Genomic DNA, 23812 nt, shown 5'->3' on the forward strand with positions numbered 1-23812 from the left:
TTTAAAACCACTGTACAAAAATGTCTGGGAATTTCTTTTTAAGACAGTGGTTATTTCACAGAGTATTTCTGATTTGTGTGGGACATAAATCAAAGAATCATTCAGTCATTATGGCTGGAAAAGACATCTAAGATCCATTAAGTCCAGCCATTAACCTAACACTGCCAGATCCAGCAGCACACCATGTCTCTAGCGCCTCTAGTGCCATCTGCATGCTTTTTGAACGCTTCCAGGGACAGTGATTCCACCACTTCCCTGGGCAACCTGTTCCCTTTTCCAATGCCTGATCACCCCTTGCACAACATCTCTGTGAAGGAAGCATTTAATGCATTCTGCAGAGGGGTAAATCTTGGAACAGAAATGCCCACATCAGACAGTAAGTCACTGGCAAAAATGCTTGATCTTTCTGTACTGGCAGTTAACCATAAAGGCAAGGTACTGATGCTGTAGCACATTTCCACAGGTTTAAAGATTTTCTGCTAACCCCTTTCATACATGCCCTGTTCAACATCCTAAACTCAAACTGTTTAGGTGACAGAGAAACTCCATCAGGAGACTCAGCAAGAGATCTTGAAAGAGACTTTTTTTGTTATTATACAGTGCTAGCGTTTAACTCCGTGTTGTCATGGAAATCCTCTCCTCCCTAAGATGTTGAAAGTAAACAACCATCTCTCTGCCTTTCTTCAGTTTTCATGAATGACAGCTTAACTACCACAGCTACCATTTATCCACAGGTGGTTTTGGCCATTTAGGGGGTATTTCTCATATTTTTTCACTTAAGTCTGGAATAGAGGTCAAGGCATTCCTCTCTGATTATTGACCTTTCTTCCCTTCAATTTCTTTTCTCTGCTAGCTGCTAGGGAAAAAAACACAGTGCTATCCACCCGTTGATATCCATAGATGAAAAGGTATCAGTTTGAAATACCCCACCTTTTAAGACCATGTGAAAGTTTGTATTTAAAAAACACCCAGGTGGTACTTCATATACTTCTTCTGGTAAAGGGGAGGTGAAGAAAGGAGAGTCATCTGTGCATAAATGAGTAATATCAGCTTCTTTCTTGATCAAGAATGGTATTAACAACATTGCTGTATTTGCAGAAAGCATCAAAAACACTGAACTCACCATGTTACTATGTGGGAGCAACTATCCTTAACACAAAAAAGATCTTCTCTTCAGGCTGTCCACTAAGACAGACAGCAATGCAAATGCCACTGCAAGTCATCTCTTCTTTGGGCACACCTCCCTCAGTGCTGTCCAGGACAAAACACCTTGAAATTCTGCCTTAATGGACTAGATACATTGTTTTAAGGGAATCATATTTTTTCTGTGCTCTTAACATTTTAGAAAGGAGATATGCTCAGGAGACACAAATCTACCTAATGTTCTCCTTTTAGAATGAGAGCAAAACATTTAGAAACTAGAGTTGCCGTACCTCTCTTGTAGTAGCAAAGAAGAAACTGGACAAATAAACTAGTCAGCACTGCACGCTCAGATAAACCCTTTCCTGCTTTCCTGTGCTATCTGTGCCTTACCACCATACTGACAACCAAGGGTGTCCCTAAGGTACCACAAAATGCTTCCAGCAAGCATCAGCAGGGAGGATGCTTCCGCAGGGCTTTTCAACAGGGCATGAAGCCACGTGCACAGCAAAACAAAACTAAAGCTCAGCAGGGAAAGATGTGGAGCTGGCAGAAATACTTCTGTACTGCTGAAACGAGTTCTGCTCCCACTCATACCAGGGCTACATTTGCCACATCACAGGTCTCTTCCCCCTGTTTCAGGGTTGCATTAAGAAATGAAAGAGACAGCACAAATTTGTGTGGAGACTGTGGCAGCAGCACTAGCTGTAGGAAAATGCTAGTGCCTTGTTGTTGCTTACCTTCATCAGTTCTGGGACAAGCCACGCTGCCCAAATACATCCTCCCCAGCCCCCTGCCTTAAGGAGAACTTTAAAGGAAACTCACTCAATACAAGTGTATAGAACCCAAAAAATTAGCTTTAAGGTAGTTCTGCACTGTCAAGTGACCTTCCAATTTCTCTTCTTTCTGAAAACTAAATCACAGGGCTCATGTCCCAGACTGGTGGAGTGTTTTGCTACTGGAAGTTTAACAAAAAGTACAACTATTTAATTGCTTCAATATTGAGGTTCTTTACTGTCACCTGAATTTGAGCCATCAGAGACTTCTCTACTAAACATCACTGACTGACACTTTCAGTGTACTTGTGATTGTACTGTTCATTTCCCAAAACAGACTCTGTAAACTTAGGGAGAGAAGGGTGGTTGCCATTTCAGTGTGTCCACAGCTTTCTTTGTCAAGTCCTCTGGTCTTCAGATGCTGGAAACACAAGCTTGGAACACTTCAAATATAAAACTGTTCCTTTTGTTGTGTTTTACTGTCAACCTAAGTCACAAAGCATTCCACTCAAGGACCAAAACACCATTTCAGCCTGCAGCAACATCCCTGATTTATTTTAGCTCAGGGAGTTACTCCTTCAGGTTGAAGTACATGACATTGGTTTGAATAAAGCACAGAAATTTCAACTGTTTAAATATTTTCTATGGTAAAAGTATATGTAAAGAATTATCTGACATGAGTGTGATGCCAGTTGCCTAATGACACAGAAGTCTGTTCTCTCTAGCTCTCCTGTGCTAGGTCACAGATTTGGATAAGTAAGGTAAAAGCAAGGGTAATGAAGCACTTTCCCTCTGCTGCTGAGTCCCATATGTATCCTATCTGTGCCTAATTTTTTACTAGGATCAGGAAAACAAATGTCTCCTCCACCCATGAGGAATAGCAGGAAAGTTCTTCTAAATCAGTGGGTGGAAAGTGCCACACCAGTGCACTTTGTTAGCCTTTTAAATGGAAAATATCTTTGGTAATCATAAAACTAGCAAAGAAATGGAAATAATAAATGTCTCAATCAATAAAAAAAAAATAGTCTGGAGCAGTATCAAATCCAGAGTTATCATCATCACATAAATGTTTGTCTCATTCAAGGTTTAATACAGCATAAACAAGGTAACAAAAATAAAAATTGTAGGGAATGGAATGGCATCTTCAATTGTTTAGGAATTATAACGCTAACAAAAAAAAAAAAAGGAAGAACAGAAAAAACAAGCGTGTTGGAAAACAACTGTTGAGTTTGCTATACATCAAACCCAATTTTACTTCTGGGTTCTCAGAATGGAGCGTTTCAATTTTCACACCCTGAAACAAACCATACGAGAGCTTTAAATGATCCAGATGGGATGTCTTTTGTTAAAGCTTTTGAAATCAGCACTATAGTTCTGTTTCATGGATGAATTTTGGTTGGTGTGTTATTGCAATCAGTAATGCTAAAACAGTCTGTCAAGCTCCCAAGTAGAGAAATGACAGAATAAAGAACTAAGGGGAATGAACACACACAAACACCCTTTTAAAACCCATAATGTATCATGACTTTTTTTTTTTTTTTTTTTTTTTTTTTTTTTTTTTTTTTTTTTTGGAGGACATGAATTGAGAAATAAAGAAAAGGCAGACACTCAGGAATGGGCTGGCTGGTAAAACACAGCTCATGATTCCACACACTCTTGAATTTATGGATGAAATCCTGTGAGAAACAAATAAACCTATTTCCTATATATAATAAACTGCAGGCTTGACTCAGGATCCTAAGTATTTTCTAAAATAAATGAAACATTACTGTCTAAACACAGCAGTCCAAGTTATATACTTAATGAAAAGATGATAGCATAATTAATTAACCCTAATCATGGTTTTACAGGAAACAGGACTAGTCAAGCAAACTTGCTGCTGTTTTCTGACAGAACAATGGGCAGAAGCAATCTACAACCCCAGACTTCTGTGTAACACCCAGACACGTGCATAACTAGCAACCCTGACTGTTTTTAAAAGCACTTACACAAAATCAATGCAGCTGATGCCAAATCGATTAAAAAGCAGCTGACAATGAGTTCATACACATGAATGAAACCCCTCTAATCATAAATGGGCTTCATCATCTGAGAGTAGCTTTTTTAATGGGGCCTACAGGGATCTGGTTACAAAACTGTTCCGTGTCTTCATGAATGATCTGAAAGAAAACACCAATCAATTTTCAGTAACAGCTGGAGAAGAGTCAAAATTCAAGGAGGGGGGGCAGATAAACACAACTGTGGATGTGCCAATTATTTGAGTCATCTTGAGTTGCCTGACAAGGAGGGTTCTTCTGAACTACAATAAACCCCTGCAGCCCTATGAAAAATTACAGGTGTACTGGTAAGGATTAAGGAATAAAGGATGAGGATCTGCAGCAGCAGCTAAGTCCTTAGGCAAGTACTGTTCTCTGTCCCAACAGCTGCCCATCCATCAGGGGAAAACACTGACAGATTAGAGAGGGCTTGGATTCAGGAAAATGACACAAAATTTACCTGAGATTAAGGAAATGAAACAATACCAAAAGACTTTTTTATTTGCCCAAGAGATCTCAGAGGTGACTCATTAACAACATTAGGTTGTTACAGAGGAAAGAGGTTTCCAGTCACAAAGTGTGCTTTAACCTGTGCCCTTTCTCTAGGGGGAGAAGACATAGAAATATCTAATGGCAAATCTAGATTCAGACTAAAAGGCTGTATTTGACATATCAAGACTTTTCCCTAGGTAAAAGAATTTCTCATTTGTGTTGCTGTTCTCAAAAAAAATGGGGCGGGGGGGGGGGGGGGGGGGGCTGTACCAATGCAGGGGGCGCATATCTGTTAGACATGAAAACAACTGACATTAAAATTAAAGATAAACCAAACCCCTTTCTATAGACATACAAAGTTCTTTGAAGCTTCACTGAAGACACGATGCTGACTTAACCATCCCTCTGAAAAATCGATTTTCTAAGAAAAGGCAAGCACCATATTATAAGGCCTTGAAGGGGTACAGCAGAGATAAACAAGGCATGCAGGGGGATGTCCTGCAGTCCTCAGCTGCTGCTCCTGCAATACCTCATCAGTTGTAACACAAGACTTGCAGGTAGATTAAGTGCTCATTATCTTTTTGAGTAGTAACAGTTCTGTTGTAATCATGACCGTCTAAGGATATGGGACAGGAAGACTGGTAGAGAGATGCACCCTTGGGAAAAAAACATGCATGTTTTTGGCCACACACAACCCCCTTTTACAGGTGCAAGGTAAGGTATGGAGAAGACAAAATGGACAAAATCTAGAGAAACAGTGATGAAAAAGGAGGTGGTAGTGCTGGTGATGGTGGTGAAAGAGATGGATGCTGGGGAATAGTCCTCACTGGCCTTGGTACAGCTTCCCCTCACCCCACACTGGCCCCTGCAACCCCAGCACCAGCTGCCCCTGCCCCACTGCCTCCTGAGGCCAGCACCAGGGCTGCAAGGCTCCCTGCACTGTCAGCACTGTGCAGCTGCTTTAATAAGTAACTGCACTTAATTCATTAACTCCCCAAGATTAGCAGAAGACACATGCTGCAGCCAAGACCAACAGAGCCAAATAAATTCAGAGTTTTCACGCCAAGTCACAGAGTTATACCAAGCCAACAGAATTTTTTTTTAAGTGAGGAAAACATTCACTAAGTACTTTTCATTCTTCAGACCTTTGCAAAATCCTCTGTAGGATTTGCTTTAAACAAGGCTTCTCCCAGAGCAAGCGCCAACAGAAAACATGATGAAGAGTTTTTATTTTAATGACATTATTTTAATTGCATGAAAGAGTGGATGCTCAGCAAAAAGTCAGTTTCAAATTCATCTGTGAATAAAAGTAGCAAAGAGCTGCCAGACCTAGAGAAAAACTGCCAGGGTGCAAAAGAGATTCTTCAAGAAAATCCCAATACCAACTGCCCTGGTTTGAGGGATCAGCCCTGCCTGCACAGGGCATAACATGTACCCAAAAATGCCTCTCCACTGAGCACTTGCAACCTCTTTATGTCCATTAACATTATGGTCACTGCAAGAGGGTTCTGTTATACTGCAATTCCAAACAAATGCATTTCTGTGTTAATGATTTCATGCTCGTTTAACTTCACTGCCAGGCACCAGGCAGGTCAAGAGCCCTCTGTGTTCCCAAGCATACACTTTGCAATAACGAACTGCTGGCCAGGAAATAATAAGTTAGAGAGTCTCTGTGAAACCAGCCTGGCTTTAAGATCTGTATGTACACAAACCCATGAGGAGATACTACACACACAGATTGTAGGAGGATTTACAAAGAGACACCATCCATTAGAAGCAATGGGAGGTGGCCGACACGGTCCCTTCTCCTGGGGGTCCTCCTTCCACTCCAGCCTTGCCCACCAAGTTGCCCACACCAAGTTGCTACAGAAGCTCATGCCAGCTCCCTGCCCCACCAGCCACTGCATAAACCCATCCCCAGCTCAGTGGGCCCTGGGACCTCAGAGAGCTCTCTGCTGTGCCCCATTGGCCCCGGGTGATCATTCATCAGTACTAGGGCTGGCAGCCAGTCAAAACTGGAGAGTGCTCTGGGCAAAACCCCACATCTCAGAGTGCTGGGTCCAGCACATACACCAGGCACAGCACCTGCAAACACTGCATCTCTGGTGCTGAAACAAAACAGCCTGCACTTTTGACAGGAATAAAAATAGCAAGCTAATACCAACAGCTCAATATTATAGCTGTTTCTTAAGAAACTCCCCCAAAGTCTGAGCTTTGCAAGTGATAAATGTATTATTTACCTTAAGAAATCATATTACTATTACATATACAATATACATTAATGTAAGCTTTTATGAAACTTGTATGAATGCATTCCTCTACCTGAGCTTAGACATTAAGATGCCAATAGTTTCTTCAAATAAAATGGCAGAGGTATGAAGGCTGACAGAAAGCTCATCTTTTAAATACTCAAAAAGTCCCCAGGGAATTACAAAACTCAAGAACTACAGTGCATTATTTCACCAAAAACGTAAGGAAAAAGTAGATTTTCTTAGAAAAGGTGACACACAGTAAAGTGTAATTCACACAGCATAAGAACATAAAACCATGAATAATAACCTAGTATTAAGTACATATAGAAGTTATTATTAGGGGAAATCGCAGATTTTCTTTTTATTATGGATTAGAAAAATTCTGAAAAGAACTTGAAAAGTGACAGGACTATATTAAGATAAGTTTCTCCCAAGTGCAGCTCCTTTTAAAAAAACTTGAAGGCAAGAATTTATCTATATCTTCCATGACCCAAAAAAACAGAAATCAGTGAAAACTGGGAAGGAAGTTGATCATGGCAATCCTTGGTGAGGTGGGCTAGGACAGTGCCAGCCTTCTGTGAGTGGCTGGAACCTCTGTATCTTGGCCGTCCCAGTCCTCCATGCAACATCCTAGTGACAAACCCCCCTGCTGAGGTAGCTCTGTCTTACATGCTGTGACAGAGGAGCACAATGCCCCAGTGTAAACCACCATTGCTGCTGGAGAGGATGCTCTGGCCCTCTTCACCACCTGCAGCTGCTCTTTGCTCTCCTGTCTGCTCCTGCCAGCATGAATATTTGGATGCTGTGCAGTGAGCTGGGTCAAGGAACTAACCCATATGAAAGTTAACCCATGATGAAGTATAATTAATTTTCCTTTGGTTTTGCTCCCTCATGCAGCTGGGCAAACTCCAGCAGCAGCAGGAGAGGGAAAGGAGAGGGAGAAAAAGCACTGAGAGCAATACAAGGGGTAAGGAGAACAGGGCCCCCTGCCTAGAAGCAGACTGGCAGGACAAGCATAAAAATGTTTAAGCCAGAGACAAAAAAAGCTTCAGGTCCAATGCCTCTAAAACCTTAGACATAAACAAATCAGACGGGAAGTTTATATTTAACCTCACTGCCCCAAACTCAGTGGAAGTAAATTTCTGAGAGGTGGCAGGAGAAGGGAGGCTGGTGATCAGCCATCTCTGTGGATCCAAATAAATCCTGCTGGCACAGAGGACACAGCACCACACCACCACAGCACTTGGGAGAGCCAGTGGCATGTGTCAACACTCTGGGGGACCCCCAGACGTTCAACTGTTGTTTGATCCCAAATGCTCAGCCCACACCTGCTCCACCTTGCTTGGGTGATGCTGCATTCACTGCAAGACAACCCATCCTGTAACGAGGACTGTCAAAACCATAATGCTACCACTGGATTGAAATATCCCAGTATACTGCAGGTAAAGCTTTTTTCTTCTCTTTCCTTTGCTTTTCAGTCACTTTCCACCACGCACTTTTTCCAACCATATTCCTTGTGTGACAACATGATGTTTTAGTTTGTCAGCTTTTTTTGACACTTTGGCAAACAAGCCACTCCTGATAAACATGACTTCCCTGCAGAAATTACAACTCTGCACCCTGTGCCGTTTATGGCTGTCATATGACTCTGAGAGCAAACTTTACAGCAAACCTTGAAAATCAAATCCTTCCACTCACTAGCTTTTAGGACTACTATCCTTATCTATCCATTTTCTTTTCTTGCGCTAAACTATTATTTCTTTCTTCTTAAAACCTCTGCATAAAAACTCTCCAATGTTTGTAACCCATTATCCACAAAGAAAGGGGACATTTCAAAACACCAATACATTTGGGATAAAATTAGAGAGAAGTGTGTTTTCATAGCCAACTTCCATATGGCAGAGAATTCAGCTCCCTGACTTTGTATCTGCCATTGAGATATGCAAGCTGCTGTCAGGTGTGTAGACTGATGAGGATTACAGTATTGGAGTGGAGGCTCATTATAAACATACTAATTAGTACCATGAAGGTGGCAAATGCAGCACTTCTGACAATGTGAGTACTAGGTCACAAAAGACAAAAAGCTACTACTTTAGAGTCTATAATTAATAACATTGCTTATGATGGCCAAACCAGTGAAGTAGAAAAAAGATTAAATTTTTTCATTGGATCACTGAACTCCTGCCAGAAAGATGGCACTAAAATCCAGGCAGTTAAGTTTTCTAATTCATAGCCAAGAAGTTTGACCCTAGTTCACAAACCAATAAAATACCAGCATTATATCAAATATTTCATATTCAAGAAGCTCTTTCACTAACAAGTATTTTCCCAAACCTTACTAACTGCTTTTCTCTCTTTCCATAGTAATTTAGAGTCACTCTATCAAGAGAAAGTTGTGATTCCAAACAGAAAACTCTACATCTTAAGAACTGGCCAAAAACCAGTGAGTTTCTATATTAATCTGGAAATATTTTCTAATAACTCTAGCCTTTTATATTTTTGTTTCTCCTACAGAGGTGGCAAAAAGAAAGAAATTAAAGAGCCAGATTATAGAGAGTAAAATTTTGTATGAGCCACCAAATTATCTCTCAGTTTGCAGACCATAAAATTGCACAAAAATCAGTCCATATTTTTAAGCTGCAGAGTTTATATAAAATTGAAAAATGCTTCACATCAACATCAAAACATAAAATTAGATTTTATCTTCTGTTCGATAATGGACCTGCAAAACAAGAAAATCACTCTTCTTTAATCTTTCAGTTCAGTCTACAATACAGAAAAAGAATAGTAAGGTTGTATGCAGAGGCTGCTATACAAATAGGGAGCCAAAATCTCATCTGAACTCAAGGTGAAATTCACAGAATTCAGAATATTTTCTACTTTCAGCTACAACTAGCTGTTCTAACTTCACACTGACAACTGTGGAGAATTTGACCTATATTTTCTAAGAGGAATTTCTACCGTTAATAAAACATGTATTTTTAGATTTCATTCACTCTCTTTGAGCAGCCTAATAGCTTTAAAATAAAAATACTATAAAGGAACCCCCCCCATACCCATATCAATGAACAGCCCTCAGGGAATGCCAAGAGCATTAACCTGCCCAATAACTGCATTAACCTTTCCCTGAAGGACATTTTCTCTGAAACTGTGAAAATCTGCCAACGTGTGTCTTCCACCATATCATCCCATGCCCTTCTGTTGTGAAAGGGCAATAATTACTGTAAAACAACAGTTTAAGGCAGACACAACAGCACTGATGATTTAATCAGGGAATTTCCTCATAGGCTCTCCCAGTAGGAAGGACTTATAAACACTGCTATCCAGAGTCTTTTCAAAGTCAGGAATAACAAATATTAATTATCTTCCATGGACTACCTTCACGGCTGTGTCTGTAAACTGACATTCAAGAACCGTGAGGATTAATTACAAGTAATGAAGCTCACTTCTGCATCGCACAGTTAAACACAACTCTCTGCAAATGAGTTTGACCTTTCCAGCACCACATGTTCTGGAATTCTTGCTCAGAAGGGGATTACCTGCAGCCAGCATCTTCACATGGGAACCAGGACCACATCTGAGACAGGCTAGGAATCTGGCTCTATATTCAGGCTTTAAAAAAACCCAAAATAGATATTTGACAAGAGGCCATCTTTTAGTAGATAACACCATGTGAGCCACTGACAATTTAACAGGCTTCCTGTGGAAAATTCTTGACTCGCACATACATTTGAAAGGTGCATCTGCACTAGCACACAGCTCACTACAGAAAGGCCTGGGCTGTGAAGCTTGAAGCTACCCCAACATCAGAATGTAACAAGATTAAGATCACTTCAAGACTAAACTAAAGAGTGGATATATTATTGACAAACTATTCAGTCCTAGTAGCACACTGAGAAACATTCCCATATACTCAAGTGATGCCATTAAACAAGTAACAGGATGAACTCTTATCATGTGTTCCATGGTGGTATTTTGGGAAAGAAGCAAGACCATAGGATTATAAAGCAATATTTTGCAAAATTAACATGAAAAAATGTATCTAATGTAGTTATTAGTTTGGAGACACGTGACTTCTGTAAGTCAGTCATGTCAAAACACACCTTCTGCATTTTTGCTTGTATCTGAGACGCTGCAGCCTGGAGTTTATGGACACACAGAATATAAAAGAAAGCATTCATCAAAAGATCACATTGGCCTCAAAAACATTATTTTGTGTCACCATTTGAAAAAAGAAATGTGGTATGGAAGTGGTATGAAACTAGAAAAAAAATTAATGCTTTAAACTTTTTCCACAGACATGCTGATTCAAACAATCATGTGTTGAAAGTCACATCTGACATCAGAATTTAATGATCCTGATAAACTTAATCTTCACAAGCAGAGAGAGTCACTTCCTTGCCCTAGAGAATGTGGACTGCCTTCTCCTTTAATGTGCTCACTTCTAAGGCTGGGAACTGCCTGGTTGCTGACGAGTATTTGCAGGTCAGTTTGCATTTTCGTAGACTTTAGTTGCTGCCTTAAGTCATCGCTCCCAGCAGAGAAGAAACAGTTTTAAATGCCACAAAATTGACAGTCTCCACTCTAGCAGAGGAAAGCCACTAAATCTGACATCACTTCTCATCACCTACGCTTTATAGGTCAGACGTGTCCAACTGCAAGTTAAGATTAAAAGTGGCTTGCTACTAATCTTAGCACAGACATTAGTGCCGCTCTAATACACTGTCTGTGCAGCAGGGTGGGAGATGAAATAATCAGCTATCTGGCTGGCCTCTGACCTTGGCTTGGAAGTGTGTGGGGGTGGGAGCAGCATTAAAAACATATTTAATGATCTCTGCCCGTTTGAGTCAAGTTTAGTAATAACTGTAACAAAAAATACAAGTAGCCCGACTTCAAGACCCTTCAGAAGATGCTGACAACTCTTACTTATGTCATTCTCAGTCAAATAAATACCGTTTATACAATACCTTTTGAAACTGGCATGTCTCCCCCTTTGTCTTGCAGCTGCTAGCATGACTTGGGATTCAATGCTCACAGCAGCTTTAAAAAAATTTAATGAATAATTACACCAGCCAGTTTTCCATATCACTTTAACTTCATCAGTATTATTATTACCTTTGGAGATATTCATGTAGACATCCCAGTGGAGCATTTCAAGAAAGGCCAAGGATAACATATTTGGATCTATAAATTTAACATGGAACTGTTTCCGGTGATTTCCCTAAGGATCTATTCCCTGGGTGCATTTTTTTTTTAACAAAAACAGAGATAAAGAAATAAAGGAAGGAAGATGAAATTGTCTTTTTCCTTCTGTGCATCTAAATGAATGCAGATGTCTGCAAATATTACTATTTCTTGGAAAATCAGTGACCATAACAAAACCCTTTTGTACCCTTTGATGAGCAAAAAAGCCATCACTGAGTTGTGAACCAAATTTATAGAGCAGAAATACTTGTCAAATTCATTTGGGAAAAAGGACTAAGGTGTAAGAAAATCCCAAAGATAATGATTTGCATCATATGGAACCCCTCAGTCCCATTCTCTTTTAATTACCTTCATCACTAAGGAGACAATGGGCTTTTTGTTTCATTCTTCCAACTTCTTGGACTGAGTCCTGATGCCCTATTAACCACAGTATTGCAAATAACAGTCAGGGATAACTAGCCTTATTAAGAATTAGCTCATTTCACCGTTTCTCTGCTCAAAGCATCGAGTCTGAACCATCTTGCCAAACCACCCGCTAATAACAAACATGGGAAGACCGTGTTAGGGGTAAAAATAAAAGGTCTGACGTATTAGCACCATCCCAAACACCCACGGCAGAGCCACTGGCTGCTCCTTGCTGCTGCTGAAAGGGAAAATGCTGCTGGGAGTCAGGTGAAGGTCGGCCGCTGCTGCTGTTGCTGCTTCTTCTTAGAATGCAGAGCTAGTTTAAGCACAGATGTGGTTTGAAAAACCTGCACAGATGGTTTTTGCCAGTGACTCTTCAATAAGTTACGTTTATATTCACTTAAGCTTGCTGTAAAACAGCAACATTATCGTTAAAATTAATGAATTCATGCCTTGGTTTCATGTAATACTTATTCTGCTGTTGACTGACTTACCTACCTCCTTTCTGTCTATTAGACAACAAAAGTCAAATTTTCACCATTCAGAGTATTCTCAGTTATCTAAAATTCTTCACTAACTAGGACTGTTTATCACCATGAAGGTATTGTGGTTAAAATAAAACAAACACAGATTTGTTTGAGAAAGATGGCCAAAATCTGAAGTGCAAGTAGAGACATAATCCTAATAAGGTTATGTTTGGTTCAAACCAGTGACTCTAGCCTACACATGAACAAAACAGCCTAATACCATACTTGATGCCAATGCAGGCCTGGCAATATAAATAATTTAGATATTCAGCTTTAGGTAACCCAGAGCTCAGTTCAGCATGGAAACTGTGACTGGCTCCTACCTTAAGTCATTCAGGTAAAGAAAAAGTTTCATTTTCTAAAGTGAAGCGCACTGAAGGTATTCATGTACCATTTGTTTTCCATTTCCCCAAACTGCCAGGTGACAAAGAAATCAGTGTAGTCTTATGGGATTTTTCCTGGTCTCCAGGCCTGGCTGGCTGGGAACACCACTTTGCACCCATCCGCACCTCTGTAAACTGTTGGGAAGATCTCAGCCCAGAACGCCTCATGAACCTCTTTCCCCTCCTCTGTTAAATCATGTTAACAGTTCACCAGAAGGGCCAGGGCAGCATTCATCACTCCAAATAACACCAGCCACAATGCACACCCCCCTGCAGCTGCCCCTTGCCCTAATCTCAGCCCCCTGCCTTACATTTGGACTATAACCATGCCTGAACATGTAACCTTTATGTAGCTAGATTATCTAGGGATTTTTTTCTTCAATATTTCTTGAATTTTATTCCATGAACATTGTTCACAGTAATTGAATAATCCAATAATTCTCAGCAGTGACATACAGCTTAGTTTCTTTCTAATTTGAGCACGATGATGCCTCATAAATGAACTAGGGCAAGCCAAAAAATAAAGGCATTTCAGGCAGTAATGAAATCTAAAATGCTCGCCTGCATCTATTTATTAATGTCACTGCAGAGCAAAAAAGCAATAGAGCATCAAAATGAAACACTGCATCTGCGGCTCGCCTATCACTTACACACACACACATGCACACAGCGTTAATTAAAGGCTCTAGCAAAGGTTTCTCTTTATTGAGCCTTTCTGCATTATTTCATGTATAACCCAGACTAAGATGCTCTGATAAAAGCTCAGTAGAAAAATGTCCGAGCAGCCTGCCAAGAACCACAAAGTCTTGGCCTGTAGACAAAGCACAAATCCACAACTGTGGAAAGGAAAACAAAAATGAGGACAGAGAGCCAAGTACTCTTTCATTTTGTGATATGGAAAATAGAAGCATGTTTTTCAGCAGCTGATTGCTTACATGAAATGTTTAAAACTTGCAGCACAACCAATTGTTGTTCAGAATCAGAACCATGTTGGAGACCCCTGGACTACTGACTGTGACATCACTTGAGCAAAGAAAGCTGTTACAAGGACCCTTAAAACAGCCTTTCCACTAAGAGTAACTGCTACCCTTTGGGGAGCAAAACATTTCCTAGGAATAAAGCCTCCAAGAGATTCATGCTACACCTGTTTGAGTTTCTATTATGAAAGAGCAGGAAGGTATTTTGACACTGGGCCAGATTTTTGAGAGGAATGCACACAAAGTACCTCTCTGCACAGCAAAATATCATATCTCTGTATCTCAGGGTTAGTCATTTGTTAACAACTTTTTTCTGATAACATCCAGATCAGACAGCTTCAGTCTAACACAGTGTCCCTTGTTCTAGTTTGCACAGTGCTGAAGAATTTTTATGGTGTTTTACAGCACAGTGTTTTCCAGGAATTAATAGACATTTAATTATAGCTAGATTTATAGAAGAAAGTTTCATGTTGCTCAGCTGACAGTACTATACATGTAAAGAAACAGAATGTCTCAATTTTGACATTAGTATGATTTGAGAAATGCTATTTCAACTGAGAAAAAAAAGTCAGAAGACAGGCAGAAAGAATGAGATCACAAGCCCTTCCTAACAACAACAAACTGCCAGAGTGGAATAAGACTGATAGATCTGGAAATTACATCTGTAATACATTTGTGTACGTTGGTGTTTCCAGGTAGACAAGTAACCTGGCCTTCTCCTGAAAGGGAGAATATTTTGGGGGGGAAGAGAAATCAAAACAGCTAAAGAGAGCTTTACTGTCTTCTTCTTTTCTGGCTAAACTTTCCCTATTTAAATAAACAGGCAAACCGAACCAAACTAAACTAAAACAAACTAACAAAAACCTCCCAACCAACCAACCAACCAATCAACCAACAAAAAAATTTCCATTCTATTCAAGTCCTACATTTGAATTAAAAAATGGATTAAATTTACTTTCTTTTTTATATTTTTAACTTTTTGTATAATTTACTTTATATCAACATAAACAGTTTTGAAAACACTGAACCAATTCTGTAGCTCTGTTTTACTCTGAGCTGCAACTTTTGGTAAATAATAAACTAAACCAATTTACTTTAGCTTGATGTTTAAATTGCTGGATGGTCGTTGCAAACTAGACCCATTTGGAAAATCCCCCAGAGTAAAAAGGCAGCAGCCCTCTCTCCTGGCATTTATCTCTGTCTGCTTGAAAGGCATTTTTTCATCAACTCTCTTCTCTCTGGTATGTTGTTGCTGTGTCTTCGCAGAGAACACAGCAGCCTGAGGAGCTCTAATTCCATTTGTTCACAGATGTAATTCAGCTTCTTCTGTTTCCTAATTGAAGGTACAAAATCTATCACATAACAGGAGCAAAAAATAATTACATCATACCTACCTGCATACAGGGTTCATGCACTTAATATCGTGATGACCCAAAAGGCATTTTTCCTATCATTGAAGTTCATTAAAATACACCAATGAAAGAGGCAATGAATAGCAAAAAACCTTGATAATTGCAAATTAAATTACAGTAATTAAGTAACTTTCCTATGCTTTATTATGGTAACATCTGACAGTGCCTGTCAAAAGCCAGAAACCTCATGCAAGGAACCACACGAAAATTTGACCTTTTATCATTCACTGCTAAAAACACCCAGAAAACTAAAAAAAACCCCAAACCCCCAAAACCAACCAACCAAACAAAAATGAAACAAAAACCAAACCAAACCAAAAAACCAAACATAAAAAACAAAACAGCAAAAAAACCCAAACAAAAACCCACAACAACAACAAAGAAAACCTTACCAAAAAAGAAACAAAAACCCACAAAAAAGTAGTTCTGTCATATGAAGACAGTCAAGATGAATTACACAGCTTTTTCGATAATTAGGAGGTACTTTGCTAGTAGATCATCTTCTACTCCTGAAGTGAAATTACAAAGGTGGCGGGTCACCTTAGCCTAGTCTCCAAAGCCCTTGGCATGTGTCCTGAAATTCAGTTATCTGGATAACTGAAAGCAAAGCACAAGTTTTCTTCCCAACTGTACAACACACTAGGGCTGGAAGACTGAATATCTCAACTTTGCCAAAAGGTCTGAAGCAGAAGCTCAGCCTTGTTGAATGACAAAAAATACACGACCTCTGTCAGTGCCATTCCTGTTTAAAAGACATACTGCCCAAAAAATAAGGTCTACTTTGCCCTTCTTTTTGTAATCAACATGATTTTAAAAATACAGAGAACACCTTACAGCCAGAGGAGACCACCAGTTTCTCTGCTGATGCTTGATGTAAAGGTTGTGCCTGTCATGCACAACATGTCACATGTGCCTCACCGTGTGACAAACACAGACCTGCTAACATGTACCTTCCAGAGACCCAGGAGAGAGAGAGAGAATTTTGCAACTTTAAAATTCAAAATCACTAGGCTAATTCTTCTACCTCTCAGTCTTTTTGCTATTCTTTCATATTATTTCCCTTACATGAATTGCCCCGTTTTCTAAGCTTCATCCCACTTTTCCACATTCCAACCAAAATTAGGATTCTTCTTTTTTTGTACACTTTCGTACCATTACTGGTATATTTGCGATTGCCTTATTTAATGCCTTGTTTCAGAGTAAGAATGTGTGGTCTGCTTTTAGATTGTTTCTATGTCTTACGCAAAAATGTCACAGATATCAAACTTTGCTGGAATACTAGTCTCTTCTCTTCCAGCCTGTATGCTGCCATTTTCTATTTACCATTTCTGCTGTTTTAGTAAATTTTCTACCCATGTAGCAATGGTCACGCATCTCTGATGCAAATATCTTTTCATGCAATATTTCAGGAAATATGATGTCAAACGTCCAGCCATTTAAGCAGCTGAATATCTGTTATTCATAAAGGGCCATTCAGTAATAAAGGGAAAAAGAACCTCCAGCAATATAAATATATATGCAAAGTAACCAGTCATCTTTACTGCAACAGCTGCTGAGGAAACACAGGATTTCCTTGACTTAAAAAAATTGAAGCAATTCCATCAAGTGGAAAACAATTTCTGAAAAAGCTCTGTATTTTGCTCTGTTTCACTGCATTAACCCTAATAAGGTGAACAGAACCAGGATTTTTTTTTCTTTTTTAATTTCTTTGACTGTTGTAAATAAAAACTTGAGCCATTCCTCCTGGCCACAGAGTCATTTCATTCACCACAATTCTCCATTCCCATCCAAACAGCATCAGGGTGATGGCATGCCTTAAGAAAACAGACCTTCTGGCAGCATGCTGCCATCACTCTCATGAGCCTTGCCTCAGAAAAACCTGGGGAGCTGCTGAGGCCAAGCACCCCAACCCTGCTGCTCACAAATCACCTTGAGGGTCTGAAAGCACCCCTGCCTTCTGTGAGAGCAAAAATAAGCACAGCTAAAGTATTGTAAATACAGCACTCCAGATGATTTACCAAAACGGAATCTACAGGCACCTAGCTGCTTGTAAACTGTGAGTTTTCCTTTTCATTTCCAGGTATTAGAGTGAAAAAAAAAGAAAAAACCCAAACCCCAAAACTTTTTTTTCCAGGACTCCTTTCCCTTGTTAGAGGGACATCTCTCAGTGCTGCCCCAACTATTAACATGCAATCAGAAGAAGTAACACCTGAAATTGCTACTTGGCACTCCCAGTGATGTCCTGTGATCTCACATGGAGTCCCATAGAAGTACTCCACAGTATGCTCCTTCCCTGCCAGTCCCCAGCCAGCAACAGCACGCCCAGGTTTGTAAACAGCACATCTCAAAGACTTGCCAGAAAAGACAGTGGTCTAGTGCAGCTGAGGTTCACCTTGCAAGGACTTCTTCCAGAGAAGAACTTGCAGTATTTCATCCTTCTGTATTTTATCCCTGGGTGGATTACCCACCCACTCGAGAATCAGAAAGTTAATTAGACCAGTGTCTTTGCCTATTTCCATCCTCAGACCATCCTCATTGCTCGTTCAAGGCTCAAGGGTTGTGAGTGCTTCAAAGAATCCCTTAATCACAGTACAGCTTTCACCTGCCTAGAATAACCAGGTGCGGATTCTGCATTTTGTTTGTTTTCTGACACTACAAAAGGGAAAAACACCCCTTGAACTGTTTGTGAGTCTGCAAGGACACAGGGATCTCCCTGCTGTGTGGCCACAGCTCAATATTCCTGTTATTGTTTATTAGTGGTATAATCTCTTTCACAGACAGATGATAAAGTAACACCAACAACTCAAAGTCACGTGGTGAAAACTTGTTAAATTAAGGAAATAATGGATTCCAGGTGGAGAAACATTCAATACAGAGTAAGTTACCCATCAGCTTTTTTATCCTAGAATGGTCTGGGTTGGAAGGCATCTTGAAGATCATCTAGTTCCATACCACCTTTTATACCTACTGGCTCGCTCTGATTCATGATTTTGTAGTTCACTGGCCACACAAAGAAAACTGAGGAAGTGTTTCAGAAACTATTTTTACAGTATCATTTATTATCCTTCTGAACTCACTGTTTCAAGCTGCATTTTCATGGATAGACCTGCTTCCTCTAACTTGATTTCAAAATGCAATCTAAGCATCGCACAATTCAAAAAAAATTGCTTGGTTCCATTAATTCCTACATGGTGACTCAGAGTTTACTGAGCTTCCAAGCAATGACAGGACACAGTGGAATGAGAAAAGGGCTGAGAAGGATAAGGACAGGCTGGGGCTTGGAAAGCCTTCCACACAAGAAGACACATAACAAACTCAGCCTGGGCAGCATGAGTATTCACAATTTTGTACTGCACAAAAATTGTTCAGTGAAAAATTATCAGTCAGCAGGCCTGAAATAAATTAGAGGATTATCTTTTTACTGAAAGCATAATTATAACTGAATCCGAATGCTACAAGGATGTGACAATAGCCAAAATTGTATGTGAAAATTAGAAAAAAAAAAAAAAAGAGAGAGAAGAAATAAGAGGCTTGTCAGAGCGTTTCAGAGAGAAATCCATTACTGACCTCCAAACTACACACGACACTCAGCTTGGGAAACTCCCAAGCTGCTGGCTGCCAGCAGCAGGCAGAATATACCATCGAGAAAGATTGCTTTAAAAACATCCTCCATTTTAGACTCATTCCCTGAGCACCCCACACAGGTCATGGTTAGAAACACGCTACTCAGTGAAATGTGTTTCTCTAGGAAAACCCCTCTTGGTTTTGCATTACACTCAAAAACTGAACTGCTCTCAAGGCAATGGTGCCAGAAGAAAAGCAGCAGCAGTGCCTGGTGTATACATGTATAACACATTTGCATTTTAAAAGCAGTATGTTTGCCACAGCTGAAATATTCTTACTTCTCCCAAGTAATTCAGCATTGCCTTTGAGGAAAACGGGGCAGGCAAAGAAGTAGAAGAAAAAAAAATCCCAACAGACTTAAAATATGGGTATCTTGGTAAGGTCTAGGTGGCAGAGGCATCCCCCCTACGCTCTCCTGGCAATGCAAAATCAGTATTGTTCAGGCAATTGGCCAGAATTTGTATTCCCCCAGCTCCTGCACCGAGCATCTCATGGACTGCATGGAGGACATGGCCTTTGGGCACTGAGAGAGATCCACTTCCACCCCACTCTTCCCCAGAAACGCCAGCTGTTCCTTCCCTCCATCGCCGCGCATCTGACCAGTCAGTTTAGGTACCCTCCAGGAAGCATAACGTTTCCACTGAGGTAAAATCTTTTGCTTTCTTATCTGCAAAATACCATGTGGGGAGAAGAGTTACACCTGCTTCCCTCCAGACTGGGAAAAACCATGCCCAGATCATCCTGCTTAAGGGCAGCTCTGTGGGTGCTACTGGCACCTTTAGTTACAATAAAGTGCCAATCCTGAGCAGGGAAACACCAACTTTGTTCCTGCCAGGGAGTGCGTAGGTGTCAGTGCCAAATCCACAAGTTAATTAAAAACTGTATTTTCTATGGGAAAACAACAGGGCCAGCATAATAGAGCTATAATTATAGCCAGGTTTCCACTGGCAACTTGTTAATTGATTCTTATTCTGTTTCTTAAAGGAGAGCAGGGCTGCTGTCACGCCCTCTTTCGTTCCTGCTGCTGTAATTTCTCCAGCAATATTCCCAGCAAAATGTCAATACATTTGTGTCTCTGCTCTAAAAGAGTATCAGCATGGTGTTGCATGATATGCAGTGTCCTAAAAAGAAGTTGCTCTGCCGCATGGCAAATCAGTACATGTGTAATTACCTACATAATTTTATACAGAGCATCAAAAAAGAAAATATGATAAGTCTCACTTCTCCGCAGCCTCACTCTGTTGTCATGGCAACTGGACACTTTCTCTCTCCCCCCCCCCATCCTTTTTCCCAAGGGACAAAGAAAACCACCAGAGACTTTACAAATCAGCATACATTAAGCACAAATAGTTTGCCAAATGCATTTGTTCACTGACATCTCTTACTTCAGTAATTGTGTGCATTGTGCTCACTAAAGTGAACTGCTGCAAATGCAGCTGCCTGCTTTCTGCCCAGCACCATCCCTGCAAACCAACCCCCTACCCTCTCCTCCACCTCCACTTCCCTACACATGCTCAGGCAAACTCTATCCAAGCTGGGCAGGTTTTTTGTTCCATTTAACCATTATTTTCCCATTTACACGTGCACAGATGAATGGAGGCGAGCTCAGTTTGAGTCCACCTGTACTGCTGAGTCCTAAATGTCTCTGGTGAGCAACAGGTTGAAGTAAATACCTATGTCCTGTAGGCAGCCTTTCACATGTGGCACACTACAGGGAAGAGAAGCAAGGTCTGGGGTTCATGACCCGGGTAAGTGGAAACTTTCCCAACAGAGCCGCTTGTCTTGCAAGCATCACCTCAGCTGCAGGAGGTTTGTGGACTGGGTCTGGCACAAGTCCTTCCCAGGAAAAGCAGCCTGGTGCTGCCTCCCAACTGCCCTCAGCTGCTTAGTGCTTTGCCAAACTTAAACTGACAGGCATTCAGTGTCCCTGCCAGGTGTTTGGCTTATACCAAGGCAGCACTTCGCTGTGGTTTTGTTGGATGTGCCTGTTAAAATGACTCCTCTATCCTGAAAACAAGGCTGGGGAAAATACAATTTTTGTGGGTACTAACTCCAAGATCTTAATAATTTTTGTTTCAGAGTTGAAAACAGGAGGAGAGGGTGTGTGTAAGAAAGATGTATCTCTTTCTGTTCCTGTTAACTTTCCACTGAGTTTGAGTATTCAAATCCCTCCAAGCCCCACCACCCACATGGAATGAAGACCATCACCCATACTGGTGGATGCTAACACCTCCACCACATCTGTGACACTGGAATGAAGACTCAGTCCCACCAACCCACTGCACACACCCCTATCAATGCTTCCCTGGCCTCATGCCCACACCTCCCTGCTGCAGACAGCTAAGGGGCTGCTGGCCACAAGCATGGAAAACGAGACCCTGGTCCCACAGGCAGTGCATGGGTAACTACAGCCGCCTGTGAAAATGCCCTCCTCAAAAATAATGAGGCTTCTCAGTGCTTTTAATACAAATGAAGACAAAGTGCTGCAAAGGCGATGATGACCTCCTGTGTCAGCTGTCAGGAGGCAATGTGAGACGTGACATCGAGGATAAAGACTTGCTGGCACCCTGCACACCCCGCACCAGCTACGTCCACTCACGCCAGCAGTCACCAGGCATTGTTCTTGCAGATGTACCAGGCACTCTCCCATTTTGGGTCATAATGAGCTGCAGATGTGACAGGCATTTCAGATCCTGAATCTGCAGCAATAAGACACTCCACATAGATGCTTCTGCCTCATTTTTACTTGCTAATTTTTAATAATGACAATTTAACTTCATTGTGCGTGTCATGTACTGTAACGGCCAATTCAGAAATCATCCTAAAGGGCTCTGATTGCTTAAGAAATCTTGCAAATAGCTTTCCAACATTTTTTTTTAGAAAGTGTGTATTCAGAAAATTCAGAACTTTAGATTTTTAGAATATCACTTTGATAGTTCTCTAGAGGGAAGTAATAAATAATTAGGAGGCACAATACTTTGGAGATACAGAGCCAATGCCTCAATTAGAGGCATCCCCATCTCACTTTTAAAGGACTTCAAAATCAGCATGAAAAAAAGCTGATGTTATACAGAATATATTTACACACATCAAAGAGAAAGTCACAAGTGAAAACTTAATTAAACTGAAATTTGGGTTGATCAATTAATTCATGCATTTCAGAAAGGAAAACACCTTACATAACTCCAAGAAACTGATAAATGTTGGAAAGGCTAGACTTTCCACAATGAGGCAAAAATCAACCCCTTCAAAGTTTCAAGTTTTACTCCATCTCAAACCTTCATGCTTTTCCTGTAACCCTTTCACAGGATGATGCAATTAGCTCAAATTTTCTGGTTACTTTTGACACAGAGCTAAAGTCATGTACATGATCCAGTGGTACAAGCTCCCACTGTGGTTAAGGGCACAATGACTGCTATATTAGAAACGACCTGAAGTTTCCTACAGAGTTACAACTCCTCCATATCAAGCTCCAGAGCTCACTCTAAAAGCTGCTTTCCAGCACTGTTTATTTAACATTAACCATGGCAATGTTAAATGTCTCCTCATTTCAGGGAGGGGCTGCAATAATATAAGCTTTGCAGATGCCTGCAATACACAGAGCAAGATTCTTGCAAGTTATGTCTGGATATCACTGCCTCTCAGCACTAAGACAGATTATTTTCCAAAGCATGTGTTAAAATGCTGTAGAGGAACACTTTTTTGTTTGCAAACCCAAGAAGTTCAATTAAATGACATTGACTTCTATCTTTTTCTGCTCTAACTGCAACTCAATTTTACCCAGTTTTACCTCTTTGTTTACAAGTTAAAGTAATAAACCCGAGGAAAGTTTGCAGTAACATACTTCATGTAACAAAGGTAACAGATCTTTAACAGATATGCGCACCATATTCCCAAAGGGAACATGCATACACGTATTTTGGTTGCATTCTTATACTTCACATATACATGTCTTACACACATCAACTGAATGCAAATTTGGCAAGTGTATGGAAATGGCTTTTGCTTACTAGAAATATCTGGGGGCAAGATTTATGGATTTCTAAAAAATGTGAATCTGTACTTCATATAAAAAAATTACACAAATGTTCCTGAAAAAAAGTCTTTTTCACTTCTTTAAGTACTTCTTCCTATTCTATGTGATTTGCCCACTTGTTAATTCTGTATTATGAAAGGTTATGGTATGTAAAGTCTCATCTCAATTAGTTAATTTTGGTGTCTTTAAAAAGAGAGAAGGGTAAACTCTGAGAAAACACAGTGCAGAAAATGGGTTTTGACTTCAGATTTGGAAGGACAAGCATTCCTCTGTAGCTCAGATCATCGCAGCAGGTTTCCAGGAATAAGTAAAACAAACCCAAACCAAAGCGGGAGGGGGAGTAAATCCTAAAATCTAGGTCAGAGCAAGAAACCAGAGAAAGACGAAGAACCCTTTTTCATGAGCCTCACAATTGATTGTGTGAAGGTCTCATGTCCTGCCACACTCATGCATATGTGACACTAGCTGTGGAGAGGAGCCACAGGAATGTTCCACAAATGGGCTCAAGTGGCATCTTTGGGAAAGGCACAGGAGATCACATGGGGGT

At 40.5% G+C, this 23812-nt stretch overlaps 1 protein-coding gene and 1 long non-coding RNA gene across 7 annotated transcripts in view; one reads left to right on the top strand and one right to left on the bottom strand.

Moving 5' to 3' along the window:
* Positions 1-23812, bottom strand: part of SH3RF3 (SH3 domain containing ring finger 3) — a 244886-nt gene that overhangs the window by 176070 nt on the left and 45004 nt on the right. The window lies entirely within an intron of this gene.
* LOC310906532 lies at positions 7629-22789 on the top strand. 6 transcript variants are annotated; one of them, XR_014589415.1, is made up of 8 exons: positions 7629-8138; positions 9061-9139; positions 10995-11181; positions 17740-17931; positions 18383-18481; positions 19702-19874; positions 20819-20977; positions 21309-22789. It is a non-coding gene; the product is annotated as an uncharacterized lncRNA (long non-coding RNA). The 6 variants fall into 6 exon arrangements; XR_014589416.1 differs by lacking the exon at positions 18383-18481; XR_014589417.1 differs by lacking the exon at positions 17740-17931.

This window comes from Zosterops lateralis, assembly GCF_965231275.1.
Source record: "Zosterops lateralis genome assembly, chromosome: 2".
NCBI lineage: Eukaryota > Metazoa > Chordata > Aves > Passeriformes > Zosteropidae > Zosterops > Zosterops lateralis.